The sequence below is a fragment of the Camelus dromedarius genome, chromosome 7, assembly GCF_036321535.1.
Source record: "Camelus dromedarius isolate mCamDro1 chromosome 7, mCamDro1.pat, whole genome shotgun sequence".
In the NCBI taxonomy this organism is placed as follows: domain Eukaryota; kingdom Metazoa; phylum Chordata; class Mammalia; order Artiodactyla; family Camelidae; genus Camelus; species Camelus dromedarius.
Window position 1 is genome coordinate 60,444,050 of NC_087442.1, and position 18,454 is coordinate 60,462,503.

Here is an 18,454-nt window from a genome sequence, read left to right on the forward strand (position 1 = left end):
GAAAAAAAGATGGAAATACATTCCTTTTATTTTTCACCAACCAAAAACCCTGGTGCATAATCCTGTTGTGTTGAGATTCACCCTCCACTTCTTTGAACATTATCATTCGGTTCTCTTTGAAGACTTGCACCTGCCTGCAGTGAGCTCCAAAGTTTTTGTCCTTTCTTTTCTCTCATGACATGCTCACCCTGGGCAAGTGCACAGAAGTCTCATATAAAACGTTTGGCTTCCAGGTACGCTGACTGATGTTTCATGCACTCTTTCTTACATAAACCAGACCAGTGCATATAATCTATAGAATTAATACAGTGTTTTAAAATGGATGAAAAAGATACTTGCAAGGCAAAATTCCTCTAGGGTTTTATGGTTTGTCTTTTTTACATTTCCTTCTCACATCTAATTTTCTTGAGATACCAGTCTTTACGGATTCTTCATAAAGCATTTTATCTTGTTTTCATAGACACAACATCCTTTATACTCATATTCCATCAGAGCATACAATATTTTATTAAAGTAAATAATTGCAATAATAAGTGCAGCTGACAAGTTCTGCCCTTTCAGGTGGTTCTGCTGGAAGCAGAAGTGTGTAGACAGATTAGAGCCCTGAATATTCAGCAGGGCTGTAGATCTCAGACTGGGTTTACAGAAGGAACAGACAGTATCTGTCCTGGTTGTGAGTTAAGTGGAGAACAATTAAACAATCATGGTTTTGAAGTCATTTAGGCCTGGGTTCAAGTCCCAGCTCTTGATGGTGGAAAAGTTAGCTTTCAGATCTAAGTTTCAGTTTCCGCATCTATAAAGTAAGGATAAAAATAGTTCCTTAGTATAACAAGGTTGTCATGAGATTAACTTAGATGGTGGCTATAGAGTGTTAACACAAGATCACTGCTGGTACTCAGACTACAACAGCAATATGCTACAGCTTCACCAAATCGGTATCGTGTAACCAGACATTTGCTAACTTTTGGTTTCATAAATATAATATCCTAGAAGACGTTATAAGCAAAATGGTCATTTCTGAAGTAAAACCCTTCCTTTCCCTAAACTTGCTCTTCTTGTATTCCCAGTTTTGGAGTAGGTACCAGCTTTTACTGAAGGCCAAGAAAACTTCCAGGCTTCTGTTCTAGCTTTTCGACCCCCCTCCTGCTGCAGTGGTCCAAGATGAGTATCCATCTACTTAGCACATCCTGTGAAGCTGCTGCCTTAAGGCTCTTCTAATCCACTCCTCTATGTTTCCATGACATGCCTTAACATCACTCGTTAACACTTGGCTGTTCCTGTATCTGCCTCCTCCCAACAACTTCTTCTCACTCTAAGCTCCTTCAGAGTGCCAGGTATAATCTCTCCCTGTTATCCCAGTGTGGCCAGCACACTGCTTGGCATATTGTAGGCACTGAACAAATGTTTGCTGAATAAATTAATACAGTTTTAGCCACATCTGCACAGCATAGCAGAGCCTGATTTTCCTGTTAATTCTCAGCTTTCAAGTAAGAAATATAGTGAAGCACAGCTGCAGCTGGGGCCTAAATGACCCTTTTGGGGATTTTCTCTTGTTGTTAGGTTCAACCATTAGCAGTAATTTTTGCTGTAGCAATGTTTGCTCTGGTAAATTCAGGGAAACTAAATGGTGCTAATCATAAAAATAGCCTTAATTATGCAGTTTTTGTTGGAATTTGTTTACTGGAATTGAATTTGGTTATATATATTTTCAGACTCAGTTCTGTGGGAGAATAGAAGAGAGTTGCTTTTTCTCTGGAGGAGAAAGACCTCAAACTAACACTTCAATGTTTAAAATTCCTAAACCTGTGCCAACCATCCAGATGGCTTTCAGCAAAAGCACCCTCTTCTCTTTTTCCATTTTCTATCAGTTGACTTCTGTGTGTCCTGGTTTTGTCACATTAGGCCACTCAGTCTCTTTTGATGTCACCGGGGATATCAGCACCTTCTTCGTAAGGGTGTTGGGAGAATTTCCAGTAGTGATATATTCAACGTATTCATCACTTGCCTAGGATATGCTAAATGACCAGATGACTTTATGACTTTTGACTACATTTATTTTCAACATCCCTGGTTTCTCTGGGACAATGCCACTGAGAGACCAGGGCCCCAGAGGAGAAAAAACAATGTCACAGTTGTAGGATAGCAGACAAGTCATTTAGCTTGTCTCTTCTATGATCTCCTCCTCCTATAAAGTAGTACAAAAGATACCAATCTCCAATAGGGTACTGAGAGGATTCAAAGAAATAAAATATGTAAAACGTCCAGCATGATAGCTGGTCCAAGGTATTCATTTTTCTCATCGTTTATAAAGTCATTTAACATTTTCTTGTTCTCAGAATATTTTCTGATATCTTGCTTCATTCTTACTGTCTAGTCACCAAATCAAGAAACATCTAAACATCTCTATCTAGATTACAGATATGGCCTCTAGTGTTCTCTGCCCTCAGGTCGCTGGTAATACTGCTGACAAATTATTCTTCCTAAAATTCTGATCAGAGAGATTTAAGATTCACCTATAAAATCTTTTATAACAATTCAAACTCACCTTTCACTTCTTAAAATTTTCTAACAATTGAGGTAGACTATTCATAAATTAGAATTTAATTTTACAGAATTTTAAAGCTCCTTAGTTTACGCTCCACCCTTCCTTTTCAAAAGTGTACTCCTCAAAAGCAGAGACTATTTACCACTATGATACGGAGGCTCTAAAATGACCCCTTAAGATCCTTTTTTTCTGGGTAATCATGCTCTCATATAATGTCTTCCCCTTGAATGTGGGCTGGATCTAGAGACTCCCTTCTAATAACTAGAATACAACAAAAGTGATGGGATGTCACTTCTGAGATTTGTTTACAAAAAGACTGTGACTGGCATCTCTTTTGTCCTCTTGTTCTTGAGAAACAAGCCACTATGTTGTATGTGGCCCTATGGAGAGGCTCACATCACAAGGAACTGATGTTTCTGGCCAACAGCCAGCAAGGACCTGAGGCCTGCCAAAAGTCACATGAGGGAGCTTGGAAGTGGATCTTCTGTGTCCTGCCAACAGCTGCGAGTGAGCTTGGAAGCAGATCTTCCCCCAGGTGAGCATTTATATGACTGTAGCTCTGGCTGAAACCTCATTTTCAGCCTAGTGAGAGATCTCAAGTCAGAGGCATCCAGCTAAACTGACCTACAGATATTGTAATGTGTAAATATTTCTTATTATAAGTTGCTAAGTTTTGGTGGTAATTTGTTATACAGCAAGAGACAGGGGTACTGCCATAAGAAATATAAACAAACAGGGAAGTGGCTTTGGAAACAGGCAGTGAATGAAGGCTGGGAAGATTTTGAAGAGTATGCCTTGAACAGACTGTAAATGGAAATCTGGAAGGGGGAATCCTTGTTTGTAGTGGAGAAAGCTTAGTGACATTATCTCCTTCTGTAAGGAGAATGAAATATCCAGAGTGAACTGACTGAACTAGCTAAGCAGATTTCCAAACAGTGTTGAAGGTGCTGCCCGATTTCCTCCTGCTGCTTACAGTAAAATCTGATGAATACAGATCATTTGAGAGGACTGTCAAACAGAAGGGAACGAAGACTTCCTGGTTCTGAAAGTCTTGATTCTCAAATTAAGAAATGGCTTCCAAACAGTATTCAAATTCAGGATTTGCTATGGTCTAAAAATGAAGCAGAGTGTAACCATAAAATCTTTTGTTAAGAATTCTGAGCTTGGGAAACCCAAGTTTTTTGTAATGAGCAGTAAGCAAGTCTGTCACCTGCCCTAACGAGAGACACTATCTCTATTTTCCATACCTGGTCACTATACAAATATTATTGAAAAATAATTTGAAACAAAGGCCATTAGTGTCTCTGCTCACAAGACATGCAGAGAAATGAGGGACCCATGGGGGAACTGTCTCTCAACAATATCCACCCTTATTTCTACACGATTTTGGCATCTGAGGAATTTTCCCATGAGTATGACATTCCCTTGACTACACTGATCAGTGTTGCCCAGGGTTGCCAGGACAAATCTATTCAGTCTATCTTTCAGCATATAATTAAAGCTACAGATAAACAACAAGTTCATACTGTATAGCACAGGGAACTATATTCAATATCTTGTAGTAACTTATGGTGAAAAAGAATATGAAAACGAATATACGTATGTTCATGTATGACTGAAGCATTATGCTGTACACTGGAAACTGACAACGCTGTAAACAGACCATACTTCAATAAAAAAAATACACACACACACACCTACTATTAAAAGAACTCCAAGCAGCACAATGAGTCCAACTTGCAGATCAACCATATTCCCTAGGCTTTCAGACCCTACTGGCTAAACAAATTCCATAAACCATCAGAGTCTACCTTAGAAATCCAAGTAGATTTCTCCTTAAGCTACTTTACTGAGTTTTCCACTTTGCCTAAGGTATTAATCTAGGTATAGCATGAAGAATCAGTGGTCACACAGGCTAGGCATTGGACCACAAGGAGAAAATCTGGGGTTAGGGCAATTCTGTCGTTCATAACAACCCTGGCCAACAAGCTGAGGCTGATCTGAATGCCTTCCAGGATTGAGCTGGTGTCACTGATCCCATCACCTAAAGTCCAGAACATTTTGAATCACCTTATCTAATTAAATGAGTCCAAACCTAAGAATAATTGCCTGTAGAATGCATATCAGTCAGTCAGCAACCCCCAGGAAAGCAACCCTAAGTAACCAAGAATAGCTGCATTTTGGAGGGATCACTACTGTCATCTTAGAGCTACATGATCTAATAATTATGGTGTTTCTTTAAATATATGAAGGCCAATTACAACCACCCCTAAGGTGCAGCTACATGAACAGCCCTAAGAGTTTGATCAATTGCCATAATTTGTTTCTACAGTTTGCTATTCCAAACTTTAATCTGTCCGTCTGTAATTTTCCAAGTGACAGACCAAACAGGTCATTGATAACAGCTCAAAAATCAGTAAAAATGTAACAAGGTTCATCAAGGAAAGTACTGGCCAGAGTTATAAGTACGACCTTGAGTTCTGCCCACTGAGCAAGGTGACCATGTCCATTTTGGGGGCTGCAGAGCTGCTGCTAAGGTTGGAAAGCCTAGCAGGCAGAATTGGGCAGCTTAGCTGAACCATCAGTGAAACCAGTCCAGGCATTTAAGAAAATCTCTATGAAACGAAGGCTTCACTGATCTATCTAGAGGCCTTGTTTCAGGAGGTGTAGTAGCAGAGAAAGTTTACCCAAAATAAAAAAACTGCTACTTGTTCACTTAAATCTATGATGCTGCTGGGCCAGCCTAGCAGCTTTCTTGAATCTATCATTTCCATTTGACAAGCAAGATTCGTTGGGCCCTTCCAACCTTATTGGTCAGTGAAAACAAGCTGACCTATGTAACTCAGACTGAGAATATGAGGCCACAGAGTGACAAGGTCTCCACGGGTCAAGCCCTCAGTTTCAGTTTCCATAAGAGCTTAGTGGAAGGTTAATAGCTGCCCCATTCCCCCTTTCTTGGTTGCAGAATCAGGCATGCAGTTTTGTGATGGGAAATGGCCTGAGTATTCTGGTAGCCATTAAGTGTTTAAATAAACTGTGATTCACACTTCTCTTCATGGGACTCTATAATTGTTTGTGCTGGAAGACCTGGGAGAAAACGGGGAGCGTGATCTATATATCCTACTATCATTGCTCTACATGTGGCAGTCTGAATGGGAGAATCTCCACTGGCATGAATGGGACGAAAAAGTGCAGGCATTCAGAACAAATCCACTACAAATTTACCAATGGAAGCCGTAACAGCATTACATTCCATCTGTCCAAAGGGTTCCATTAACCCTTTAAAGGTCATTTTAGCTTCCCTTCCTGCTTCAGACTCTGCCCAAACCACATCAGCTGAATTGGAATATCCTTTCTCACTATGGGATCACGTGACATGGTGATTTATGGAGTCAGTATCCATAGAACCATCAAGTTTGAGTGTTTCCCTCCCAAAGTTTCCCACCATGTTCAAAGGGTTCATATAGCATTTGGTCTCTCTGGAAGACAAAGAGATCCATCTCAGCCTGCCCCTGGTCATCTTTCTCCTTAAAGCAGCTGAGGTCAGGGGAGAGAGAGGGGCCTAGAGGCAAAGAGAAGGTCTGTGCCTATAATAAGGTGCTATAATAATTCATTTCCAACTGTTCAACTGAATTCAGTAACTCAATTTCATGTAATAAGTAATAGTTCATCTTCAGTTTTGAGCAGTGTGCTGGTTACGTTTTAACCAAACTTCCAAAGTCTATGGTCCACCTAAAGCCCGGTATTAGATGAGCCATCACTACTGACACAGCCAGCTCAGCTCTGGGGAGTTTCTGACTCAGCACCTTACCCTTGACTCCTACAACAGGGATTCTCTTCTGGAGTCCAGCTCAATCTGGAGCCCAATCGTAAGTCTGGCTGAACACAAGGGATGGAGAAATTTTCCAAGTAGTGAAGCTGACCGTAAAAACTTACTTAGATTGTTTGGGGACAGTTTCTTATTCTCCAGTGGGTTACCTGTATCAGCATTATAGACCAGTTAGGACCCAAATACTTATCTATGGTTTCCCACAGGAGTTTGTCTATCTGAAAGAAATCTCCCTAACAGGTCCAATATTTCCTCATAGTAGACAAGACTCACTGCAAAAAACTCTGAGACATTTTACTGTGTGAGTGAATCTAAAGTAGGCATGATAAACTACAGGAGGGGTTGAGTCAAAAGGTAGCTCAACTGTTGCTATTTCTTATTAATGAGCATTATGTCCCTTGCCCCATGATCTCCGCAGTGAACCAGCCAAAGTTCTAAGGATTTACCAGGCTTCTGACTATGACAATTACAAATTCCTTCCTTCCAAGCTCAGTGTAGGTATGTAACCCTGCAACTATCTTCTCAATAGGGTCAAGACCTTCCTTTAACCCAGAATAGGTCTTCATACTAGTTAATACTGGGGTATCATGATTTTTTGTGCTGGTACTTCAAGCCACAATTTCCAAAGAATGATGAGAAGAGGGCCAGAGGATACTGGCACAGGTAGGCATGTCAGGAGAGAGACCTACACATGCCTGATTACCTACATCTTTTATAACAGTCAGTAGGTATTACTGTCCTTGCTTGAGATGGAAAGTCTACCTCTACCTTTCAAAACTGTTCACTACATAAACACTTGAACAGGTAGTCCAGAACAAAAGGTAGTCAATGCTTCAGAAATGTGAGAGCCTTGGGAGAATTATTTCCCAATTACTATTTAATGGAAAAAATGTCTAGAAATTCAGCTGACTGATAAAGCCCCTACAATATTATTCAATTTACCTTTTCAAAGACTTTCCAACAATTTTTTCTAATATTCTGCTCTGCAGTTAAACTGGTCTTTTTATTACTTGAGCACACCCAATACTGACCCAGCTTCTTGGTGACAGAAAACAAATAAATAACAACAAATAACTTCTTGCAAATAAAAATTGAAACCACAAATTTCAAATTCATGCTTTTACTTCTATATGTCCTTCATTGCAATGATTCTTTTACACTATGGTTATCTGGCCTTTTGACAGATTGCCTTGGAAATGATTTAAATTCTTTACCGTATATATTTATTGTTTCCACAGCAAAATAGCAAGCTTCTTGGGAGTATAAACGATATTTTTCCATGACTCAACATTCCTAATTCAATTCTTCTTAATAAAAGATAGCTACTTACTGAGACATTAGTGCCATTGTCTTTAAGTCTCTGATAAATATATTCTATAAGAGGAGGGAACCAGTGATCCTTATTTTTCCCACTGAGATCCAGAACTAAACAGTCAACAGGCCAAAGTAGGCCTCTGTAATTCAAATGTCACACTGCAGTTTCAAACTGGCAGCCTTCCTTGAGTTTCATTTTACTTGCCAAGGAAACAATGAAGCACTTATTCTGATGCCAGCAGAACTGTGGGAAGAGACTAAGAGATTTGTATTTCCCTGAATCTTTAATCTGCAGAAGAGAACAACTACACTAACCAAAGTGGCACAAGTTATTATTATTTTAATAATTCTTTAATTATACAACTAATTGAATCTTGGAAAATACGGTATATTCACGGAAAAACTGGCTCATATGATTACAAAAATGCTAACAGATTATCAAACAGAACTAGAAGTTATAGTTACAGAATTTTTAGTAAACAAAAAAGTAAAACAAAAAAACATCATTGATGGTATTTCTATGGATTATCTATGGATTAATAATAAATACAATTTACTTACAATTTCCTTTGAGGGGAAATAATTCTACTCCTTTTCTCATTATGGCTATCTGGTGATTCGTGGCAGCAATTTCATCTTGCAGTGTCTGCAATACCAGGACTCAAAGGTCTTTACATCAGATTTGCTGCTGCCTTTAAACTGGACAACTCCAGCTGTGGCTGTACCTAACCTGTACTACAAACTCCTATAACCGCAGGCCATCTACAATGCATATTCTGTTTCAGCAGGTATGAGGCTGAGTGGAGAAATCTGTAATTTTAAAGGAGTACTATGAGATGACACAGACTATCAAATCATTTTCTAAGTCCTTGGAGATCAGGAACCATGTCATATTCATTTTATACCCACATAACTTATATATAAGCAATTGTGCGTGGCAGATTTTAATTTTTCATTAAATACTGAGTTGACATAAAGAGTATTTATGAAACATACAAAAATTATAATGCATAATGACACAATCACCACCAATGACTAACAATCTAGTTTAAGAAAGGAGCAGTGGTACTACATTTTAATTATAATCCTCTGTGTATGCCTCCTTGATTCCGTTTCAGCCACTTGATCTTCAGAATAATTCTGATGAATTTTATCATTCTTAGTTTTTCTTTAGTTTTACCATATTTTTGTATTACTAAAAATGTATCGAGATTCCACTAATTTTTGTGGATTGCAGAAACAACTTCTGTATATCATTCCACTGTAGGAATAGACTACAATATATTTACCCATTCTCATGGTGACAGAGATGTCAGCTGTATCCAATTCTTTTCTACTACAAGAACAGTATTATACATGTCTTGAACCTCACGTATTTAAGAATTTTACTAAGGTAGTTAGTCAGAAATAGAACTGTTGAGCCAACTTCACTAGATAATGCCGAATTGTTTTTCAAAGTGAATAGGCCAATTTATATTTCTGTTGCAGAAAATAAGAGTTCCTTTTTCCACATCCCTATCAAAACTTAAAGTATCCAATTCAAATCAATTTAGTGGGTAGGAAATAGTATTTCATTTGGGTTTTTAGTTTTTATATTTTGACTACTAATATGGTTGGGCATCTTCTCATGTGTTCACTAGTCACTGAAATTTCTTCTCCTATTCAAGCCAATAGCCCAAATGTAGTCTTTCCTCATTGGCTCACAGAAGTACTTTCTACGTAATTCTCTTTCAGTAATTTATTTTTCAAATATTTTCTTATGGATTCTGGTTTGTCTTTATGCTTTCACAAAGCCTTTTTTTTTTTTTTTTTTGGCTGAACAGAAGTTCTTAATCTTAATGTACTCAATTTTCTCAATCCTTTCCTTTATGGTTTTGCTTTCTTAAGTATAAGAAACCATTTCGTGTATATTTCCCTGTGCTATACAGTATAATCTTGTTTATCTATTCTACAATTTTAAAATCCCAGTCTATCCCTTTCCTACACTGAGGTCATAAAGATACTCTTCTACACTGTCTTCTAAATTTTATAGTTTTGCTTTTCATATTTGAGTAGTTAATTCACCTGGAGTGAACTTTTGAGATGAGGATTGCAATCTCACCATATTTCCTTAATTAAAAAGCCTAATATTTCTCAACTCATCTAGAGTATAATCTACATCACAAATCAAATTTTCATGTATGTGAGGGCCTGTTTCTGAGCTCTCTGACCAATTTGTCCATTCTTTTGCTCCAGGGTCTAAATTGCTACAGTTTAATAATAAATACCTCTTTCTTAAGGCATGAGATGTCATGATTATTTCTGGTGCATTGTTCCTTCATATATATTTTAGCAACAGCTTAACATTTTTTCCATTAAAAAATTCCTTAGAATTATTTCTACTGGACTTGTACCAAATGTATAAATCAACTCAGAGAAAATACTCAATTAAGCAAACTACTGAGTTTTCTAATCCATGAACAAGAGGTTTCTTTGCCTTTTCCATAAGTTTTCTTTAATATATTTCAATAAAATTAATTTTTCTCCACTGAGGTCATGCCTAAATTTGTTAGGCAAGTTCTTGCCTTTACCAAAATAAGTAACTTGTAAATTATATTTTCTCTATGTAGACACATTGCAATAGATGTTATATTTTATGTTAATTTTATATCTAGCTAATTTGCTAAAATCTTATATTATTTCTAATAATTTATCTGTAAGTATGTTTGAGGTTTTTTAAATAGACAGACACATCACCTGTGAATAATAAGAGTTTTATTTCTTCCTTTACAATTTATTTCTTTTATTTCTCCTTCCTGTCTTCCAGGACAACGTCAGATGCAATTAGTAACTGATTTTATAATGTTAAATCATGTTTGCTTTATTGGCTAAACTCAGCTTGGTATCTCTGTTATGTTATTGGATACAGTTTGCTAGCATTTTGTTAAGGATTTTTTTGCATTATTTTTATAAATAGGATAAGCCTATTCATCTCCTCATTCTTCATTATTTGGTTTTGGTACAAAGGCTGTATACCTCATTACTTCATACATTCACACTCTCAAGGTTTTACTGTATGCCTCGTGTCAGAGCTGTACTACTTCCATTTTTGTCTTCCGAAATATATAATATGCGACTGGAGGGATTTGTTCCAGTTTGGCATAATTGATAAAATCTTGGATCTTATCTTTATTTCCTTTTTTCTTTCTTTCTCCCTTCCCTTCTCCTTTCCTCCCTCTTCTGCTGTTTGTTACCCATGGTGATTTATTTTCCTGTGAGTTTTGTACTCTGAAATTGTAAGCTTCTCCTTCTTGAAACTTTAACTTTCATTTAGGCTTTGACTGCAGCTGAACGCCTCAAGAAAGTATATGCTTTTTTTTTCCTTGTAAAAGACAGCAATAATGATCAGGCTGCTGTGATCATAATTTCTCAGAGAAAAATTTTTTTTCTTCCCTTCCACTCAGCACCAAGGTTTGACAATGGCAATTTCCCATGAGGTCTCTCAGGTGGAAGACTAGGTTTATTTTCACCTTATAGATCAGGGTAGCCCATGGGGCTCTAGCTTTAAGATGGAGTTTGCCAATTAGACAGCCACTTTGGGTGGGCCCTGGGATTTGCCTACCGTAACCTAAAGCAATACCAATTACAGTATAGTCATAATATAGAGAACACTTAGGATAAATATGACATTATGATAGAGATAGGAAAGAAGCCAGACATTAAAAGGTATGTAACTTTATAATTCCATTCAAATGACATTCTAGAATTGAACAAATTATACTGTCAGAAAACAGACTGAATGGTTTTTTTGGGTTCAGAGTGACTGCAAACTTCTATAAGGGAACTATTTTTGAGGTACTGAAAGTGTTCTATATCTTAATTGTGGTTGGTGGTAATTATTCATGAAACTGTTAACCTGAACACATTTGAAATTGGTGCATTTTATTGTATCCAAATTATTTCTCATTAATGTTGAGTTTAATATCTGAAATATGGATATACAGTGATAAAATTATCAAATTATACACTTAAGAGCTACACAACGTATTCTATGTCAATAAAATAATTTAAAAAAACCCTTTAGGAAGTTGAATTCTAAAAAACGATTAAGAGTTTTTACTACCACCCTTACTAGCATCAATATCAATTTAAAATTAATGGAGCCCTTATCAGAGCTGGCAAATCTGCATAATAAGGCAGCTTTAGGACAGCAGTCCTTGGTCAGGTCACCATTTAGTTTTTCCTGCTGATGAAAATGTAGTTCTATGACGGAAGGCTATTTTTAAGTTAATATACAATGGGCAGGAAAAGATGGTTATCTATGTATTATTGATCTTGGCATCTAAATTTAGGCCATTTCAACTATTCTGTTTCTATTACATGTTTATTCAGTTATGACTAAAAAGAAATCATGTCAATGTGAGTCACTAGGTTGCTATTTCTAAGGTCCCAAAGGTTTTCAAGAAATGAAATACGCTTTTTTGGGAGGGGGGGTTACATGCAGAAAGAAGATTTTGGTGCAGTGTGATAGAGATAGGGTCTTCTTGTAAATTCACGGTCCCTCAAAACAATTAGAACGTTGTAGCAAAAGCTCACAGTGCTAAACCTCAAAGTGCCAACAGACAAGTATAGCTTATTTTTTCAGTCCTTTCCCTATCTTCACTCTCTAGTCTTACTAGGTCTGACATTTCCTTTACCCTTGTATTCTATGCTAGTCTTCCTTCACTATCTCAGATAATGTTCTAATTTTATTCTTCTCATTTAACTCTACTCTCCAATTTTCATCTTAATATCCTTTGAGTGATTCAATTCAGTTCAATTTCTTGGCTTCTTCTAATCTGCAGTGCTGGGCTCATCCCTATACATATTAAAAATCAACCAGATATTGAAACTTGTCATTGAAGAGATTACAAGCTAGTTGGGGGAAATTTGTGGGTAAATAATGATAGAGATACAAAAGGTACTACTGACTCAGTGAAAAGAAGGGCCCTCAGCCCCGCTGAGAGAGTCCAAGAAGGCTTTGTGGAGGAGAGAGATGACATCTAAACAGAGCCCTGTAAGGTGAACAGGATTAGTGGGCATAAAAGGGCAACCAAGAGTCAGAGGCAAAGGCATTCAAAGTAGAAAAAAACAGAAAGAGCAAAGGCATGGGGAACCACAAGATCCCTACAGTTCACTGAAAAGTTAGTCGGATCCTCAGTCCCATCTCTCACTGTACATTTTAGCATTTTATAGCTTTTTGGTAAAAAATTTTTATCAACTTATAAATATTTTTAAAGTAGGAAAAATGCAATCATTTGTATTTGTTTCTATGGTGCCTCTTTAACACTGCAAACTCTGTGGCTCATCAGTGAAATGCTCTAGCATGGTTTCTAGAGAGTACAAAGTCTGTAATCTTCTCAGAAGAATTTAATGGCTTAGAAGTATTTGATAAAGTTTACTTGGTATTTCGTATCTGGCTCATGAATAAATATCACAATGTGGCAGTGAAAAAAAAATAAGAAAACATATTCAAACCACTTGCATTATAATAAACAAAATAAAGAAAATAAGCAACAAAAAGATGGCATTATTTAAGCAAAGGTTTCTGTTCTAACCTCTATCTCCCCTAGATACTATCCATCTTTATGTCTCTCCTCAGTGTCACAAATACTAACATTTCTATATACAAAGAATATTTTGAGAGGACCTTTCAAACAGAGGAGGATTTCCACATCCTGGGGATTTTGTGTGTGTGTGTGTGCGTGTGGGTGTATGTACACACTTAGGTTAGACTGAGCATGGATATGGTCTTTAATTGCATGTCTTCTAAGCACCTTATGATTTTGGGTTTCAATAACAATGACCATTACTGTAGATTTGAGAATGAGAAACCAAAGGACATAAATAAACTGAATAATTTTAAAGTTCTGGTCAAAATGGAGTCTATAAACAAGTTGTTAAAAAGTTTTATATTTCATATTTCTCCTATTCTTCTGGCTCCTCTAATCACCATAAAGCAATCTCCCTTTTAAATATACCTGACTTCCATTTTTAAGTTACTCTATCTCTGCTACTGGTAGCTAAACATAGAGAGAAGTAGTTTATTATTTAAACTGTTACATCTTTTTAGACATTTTAGTTGTCTACCATATAAATCATGCAAACAAGTACTACTACAATTTAAAGATATATACATTTAGTTTTTTGAAAAATTAAGAACTTTGTATCAAATGATCCTTTTCTAAAAAAAAAAAAAGGGGGATTTAAAGACAATATAAATCACCGTGTGCACTATATTTTATAAACATCACACAGCCCTGCTGTTGGTTCTCTTTTTCTTCCCTTTAAAATGAATCACAAAATATTTCAAGTGTTAGGGGTTAAAAACATCCACGGTTAAATATTATGAAGTGAGACCAAACTGCAGAATCTGTCCCTAAAATATGTTCTATGTTTCAGAATTAATTTTTTTTCAAATGATTATGTTCAAACTAGCATTCAACATACAAAATACACGGCACTAGAGAAGTTCTTCTGAGCACAGAACTAGTTAATAAGACAGAATATTTCATTTCACACATGAAGCAGGAAGGTGCAGATAAGCATTATTTTCCACCAAAAAACAAACCTTAAGGAAATAGTTGTTATTGTTATTGCAGTTGCCAGACACTCCTTGCAATTCAGCCACAGTGTTCTAAAATGGTTGACAATAAAAATTAAAGAAAGCTTTTTCCCCACTAGAGAGAGCAGCCTAATGATAAAGGGTAGGAAAAACACTGAAGTTCTGCTGCCTGCTGCAACACAAACTTTCGAAGACTAAGAGAATACCCCCAACTCTTAGTTTCTCAATCTTATAAACACAGGAGAAAGCCAGTTCACATTATTAAGAGGCCATCCATAATAACTGCAATCTCTTGTTCACACAACAGAAGCTGTTTCAAAACAGGAACAGTAAACAGTATGAGTCAAATTTAATGTTATCCCTTCAATGCTTTTCACATAAAAATTACATTTTTGTAAACCTGTAACACTTAAGCAAACTATAGCTTCCATTTTATTTCTGCCTCTAATTATTACATATTAACACAAGCAATAAAAATGTATATCCACATAGGTAGCTGCTCTAAATTGTATTCAGTACTTTAAAAGGTTCTTTAAAATAATGTTGTCATGATATAGTTATAATGATAATAATTTCTCATAAGAAAAACAAATTATGAAAGAAAGATTAAATTTTATTTTAAGATAAGGGGGCTCAGTTTCTGAAGTGATGATTAATCTTGTTACGAACTACTACCCAAAGAGGCTTTGAAATGCCATCTGTAATCTAAGACTTTAAACTGTAGTAAATATTATATTTTAATGTTTAAAGAAGCAAGAGCAAAATAATCATATAATTTTAAAAGTGCATGTAAAATAACTCATTTCAATGTGAATGACCATATGTAATTTCCAATTCAAAAAAGTGACACAGTACCAGTTCCTACTTATTTCTAGTCTGAGCCTACAGTGTTTCACATTGCATATTGCTCTTTGATAGAAATAGATAACCAAAATATACATACATGACCCATGGTACACAAAAAGATACGCCAGAATTACATCACGTCACCATTAAAAGGCTAGACACTGATGGTTATGGAGTATGATAGGAGATTAAATTTCTTATGGAGAATTAAAATCTAGTTGAAAAATTTACCACACCCCTAGCATTTCGTGGGATAGTGCTGACTGCCTGAGGGGTTTACTGAAATCCTCCTTGGTTACCTTTTAGATTGTTTAAAAAAAAGAAACAAAGAAAGAAAGAAAAGAAAAAGAAATGAATAATTATTCTATAAATCCAAAGTACAATCACCTAATCAAAGATATATTCAGAACTACATTTAAAATTTTTCAGTGGTTCAGATTTACATCACCCTCTTCTTTGTAGGATCCTCCCTTTAATTCTTTAGTCTTTAGGCAGAGCCATTTTAACTTAAAAAAAAAAAAAATCAGACTGTTTAACAGAGAATGAACAGAAACAGGAATGCAATTCAAATTGAATTAGCTGTTTGCTTATTTTAAACTCTTCTAGTTTAAATATTTGAAGGAAAAAAATCCAGGAAATGCAGAAATTTAAATAGAGTTTGGGGATTATCTATTAGAGTATGACAGAATTTCTTAAAGCATTAAAATAGTTATATGTAAGCACACACAATACATGGTAGTATTCTTAATCCTAAATATGGTTCTGATAAGAGGCTCACTGTACTTTTGCAATTTCGGGATATATTTCTCACACTGCAATGTTTTCCCTGTAGGCAATTCAAGCAAGCAACTCTCCTCTGTCAATGTGACAGGTTCCAAGTTAGAATCAACCTTGTATGATTTGACCAAAACCAGAGCTATCTATCCTTCAGTAGACAATGTTGACCTAAGTGCTGGCTCTGGAAATCAGTTGTATGAACTTGGCTGTTCTGCATTTAATTAGAGGTTTTCCTGGCTGGCCCAGGGAATGTCATAGGGGATACTGTCAAATAAAAATGATTCTAACTTTGAAATCACAAGATGATTCTATAAATGAAAGAAAAGTGAGAAACCAAGTGACTGATTACACAACTCGGGATCAATAAACTGTTCAATTACATATAAAATTAAATCAATTATTCAAGGACCATTAACTCATTGGATAACCAATATTGGTTCTTCTCATTTCCACTATGTCATTTACTTTTCATTAACAGAGAGAGAATAGATAAAAAATAAGGACATAACATTCGAATCAATCAATTTAATAATATCTGGTAGCATTAGTAAAAAAAACAATGAATCTAAGTAGATAAATAGACGTGTTTGCACAAAAGTGATTTTTTATTATTTATACATCTTTCACCTCTGCTATGCACAGAAAATTAACGGTCAGTTTTAGCTGGGCATGCTTTGGTGAGGCAGTGTGTAACACACAAGAAACAGAAAAACATATGTCAGGGAGGAACAAGAGAGAAAGACAATGGAAAAGGCTCCTTGACCTTTTCAAAAAAGTGAAGGTTACTTGGAGTAGCAAAATAGCAAGCACCTGCTTTCTATTTCTACAACTTTCAGACAGAAGAAAAGCTTAACCTAAAGCTAAACTCTGGTTTTTGTTTTTGTTTTTATTTTTGTTTTTTTTCGTAAAATAGCTGTATACTCAGCTATTCTTCCCTTTAAGCACTATCTTCACAGGCTACCTATGGATTAAGTATTTACCTAGAGTAAAATAATTCTCCATGGATTCAATCCCCCTATTATTAGAAATAAAGAACAAAGAACTACAAACCTAAGTATTACAAGAAACTCCATAACTAACCCGAAACAGGAATCCTCCTTCCAACAGCTCTTGTTCCAGTTACTCTGTATGTGCCTGATCTCAGACAGGCCCATCAGCCCACTCCACTCAAAATCAGCAGCGTGTTGCAGAGTCGAGGCTTTGGAGCCAGGAAGACCCTATTCCCACCCTAAATCTGGCAACTACTAGCTGTACCACTAGAAAAAGCCTCAATTACTGCATTTTTAGGGGAAAAAAAAGAATCTCCTCTGTTTGCTGTAAAGATTACATGGAATCATGTAGGAAAAGCACCTGGCAAAGTGCCTAGCACTATTTATTTACCCCCCTTACCCCTGAGAATATTTGCTCAGGTGACAATCAACTCTGCTTTCCTTACAAAAACAGGAAAACAAACAAACAAAAATCCAAACGATGTGCTCCTAAGTATAAATGTTGAATGACAAATATTCCTTTTGCATTTACTCAAGTTATTAAATCAGAGAAAATTTTACGTTAAAAAAAGCATTAGCTGCTTTAGTTGAAAACCTGAAGGTTTTCAATTCCTCAAACCCTCAAATAACTGGATCAATTTCTCAAAATAACTGGAGGAAGTATGTAGTATGTGATCTAAAAATTTCAGTTTGGGAGCTTTACTTAGAGAACTATCTTATTTTCCATCTTTCCTTGTTAGATTTGATGGAATATTAGAAACTGAAAGGAATTTAGAGATTTAGCCCAATACCCGCACTTTGAAGCAAAGACAAGGGGACCCACAGAAACTGGAAAATTAGGCCTCCTCACCTTCCACCACTTGATGTCACCCGTATGCCCCTGAACCTCAGATCAAAATTCTAGCAGCGTGAGCAGGTAAAAGCCAAACCTGCAGAGAACGAGTCTACAATCCTAATTCAGATTTACAGCCAAAGCTAATCAGTGTTTCTGATAAAACACAAAATACTAGTGCAGAGAATTGAAAACTAGGTAAGAGGAAAGCTCAAATATTTGTAGAAATTGCTTTTTTGGTTTCCAAATCCCAGATAACATTTTCATGTATAATATCTCAGTATAATGGGAAAAAAAACAACTTGCCATTTCAAATGGATTTTGCATGTGAAAAACTAAATCAACTAAATAGAATTTTGAGACTAATTCATTCACATGAAGAATTTCTAATATTTACTCTTAGATCAACAGTTAACTAAAGCACTGTTTTAAAGTTTCTACCATAATAAAGACAGAATACATCCTCATTATACTATAAAGAGATGAAAAATCAATATATATTTAGGTTAAAAGATTCCATCCTAAAAATACATGAAAAAATATTTGAATGCCTCTTATTAATCTTCATTAGGTCCTGGCTAGAAACCAAAAAATGTTTTGGAAAAAGAATATATTCAGATGAGTAGAGGTTGCACATGTGAAGTTGCACTGCCCTTGTATCAGCTGATATAAAGAAGATTTTTACCTAAATATTTACTATGTTTATGGAGTATGAAATACTGCAACTAAATTGTTGATG

General features: G+C 36.0%; 1 protein-coding gene across 8 annotated transcripts in view; it reads right to left on the reverse strand.

Annotated features, from left to right (window-relative positions):
- Positions 1-18,454, reverse strand: part of PPP1R9A (protein phosphatase 1 regulatory subunit 9A) — a 260,990-nt gene that overhangs the window by 65,359 nt on the left and 177,177 nt on the right. The window lies entirely within an intron of this gene.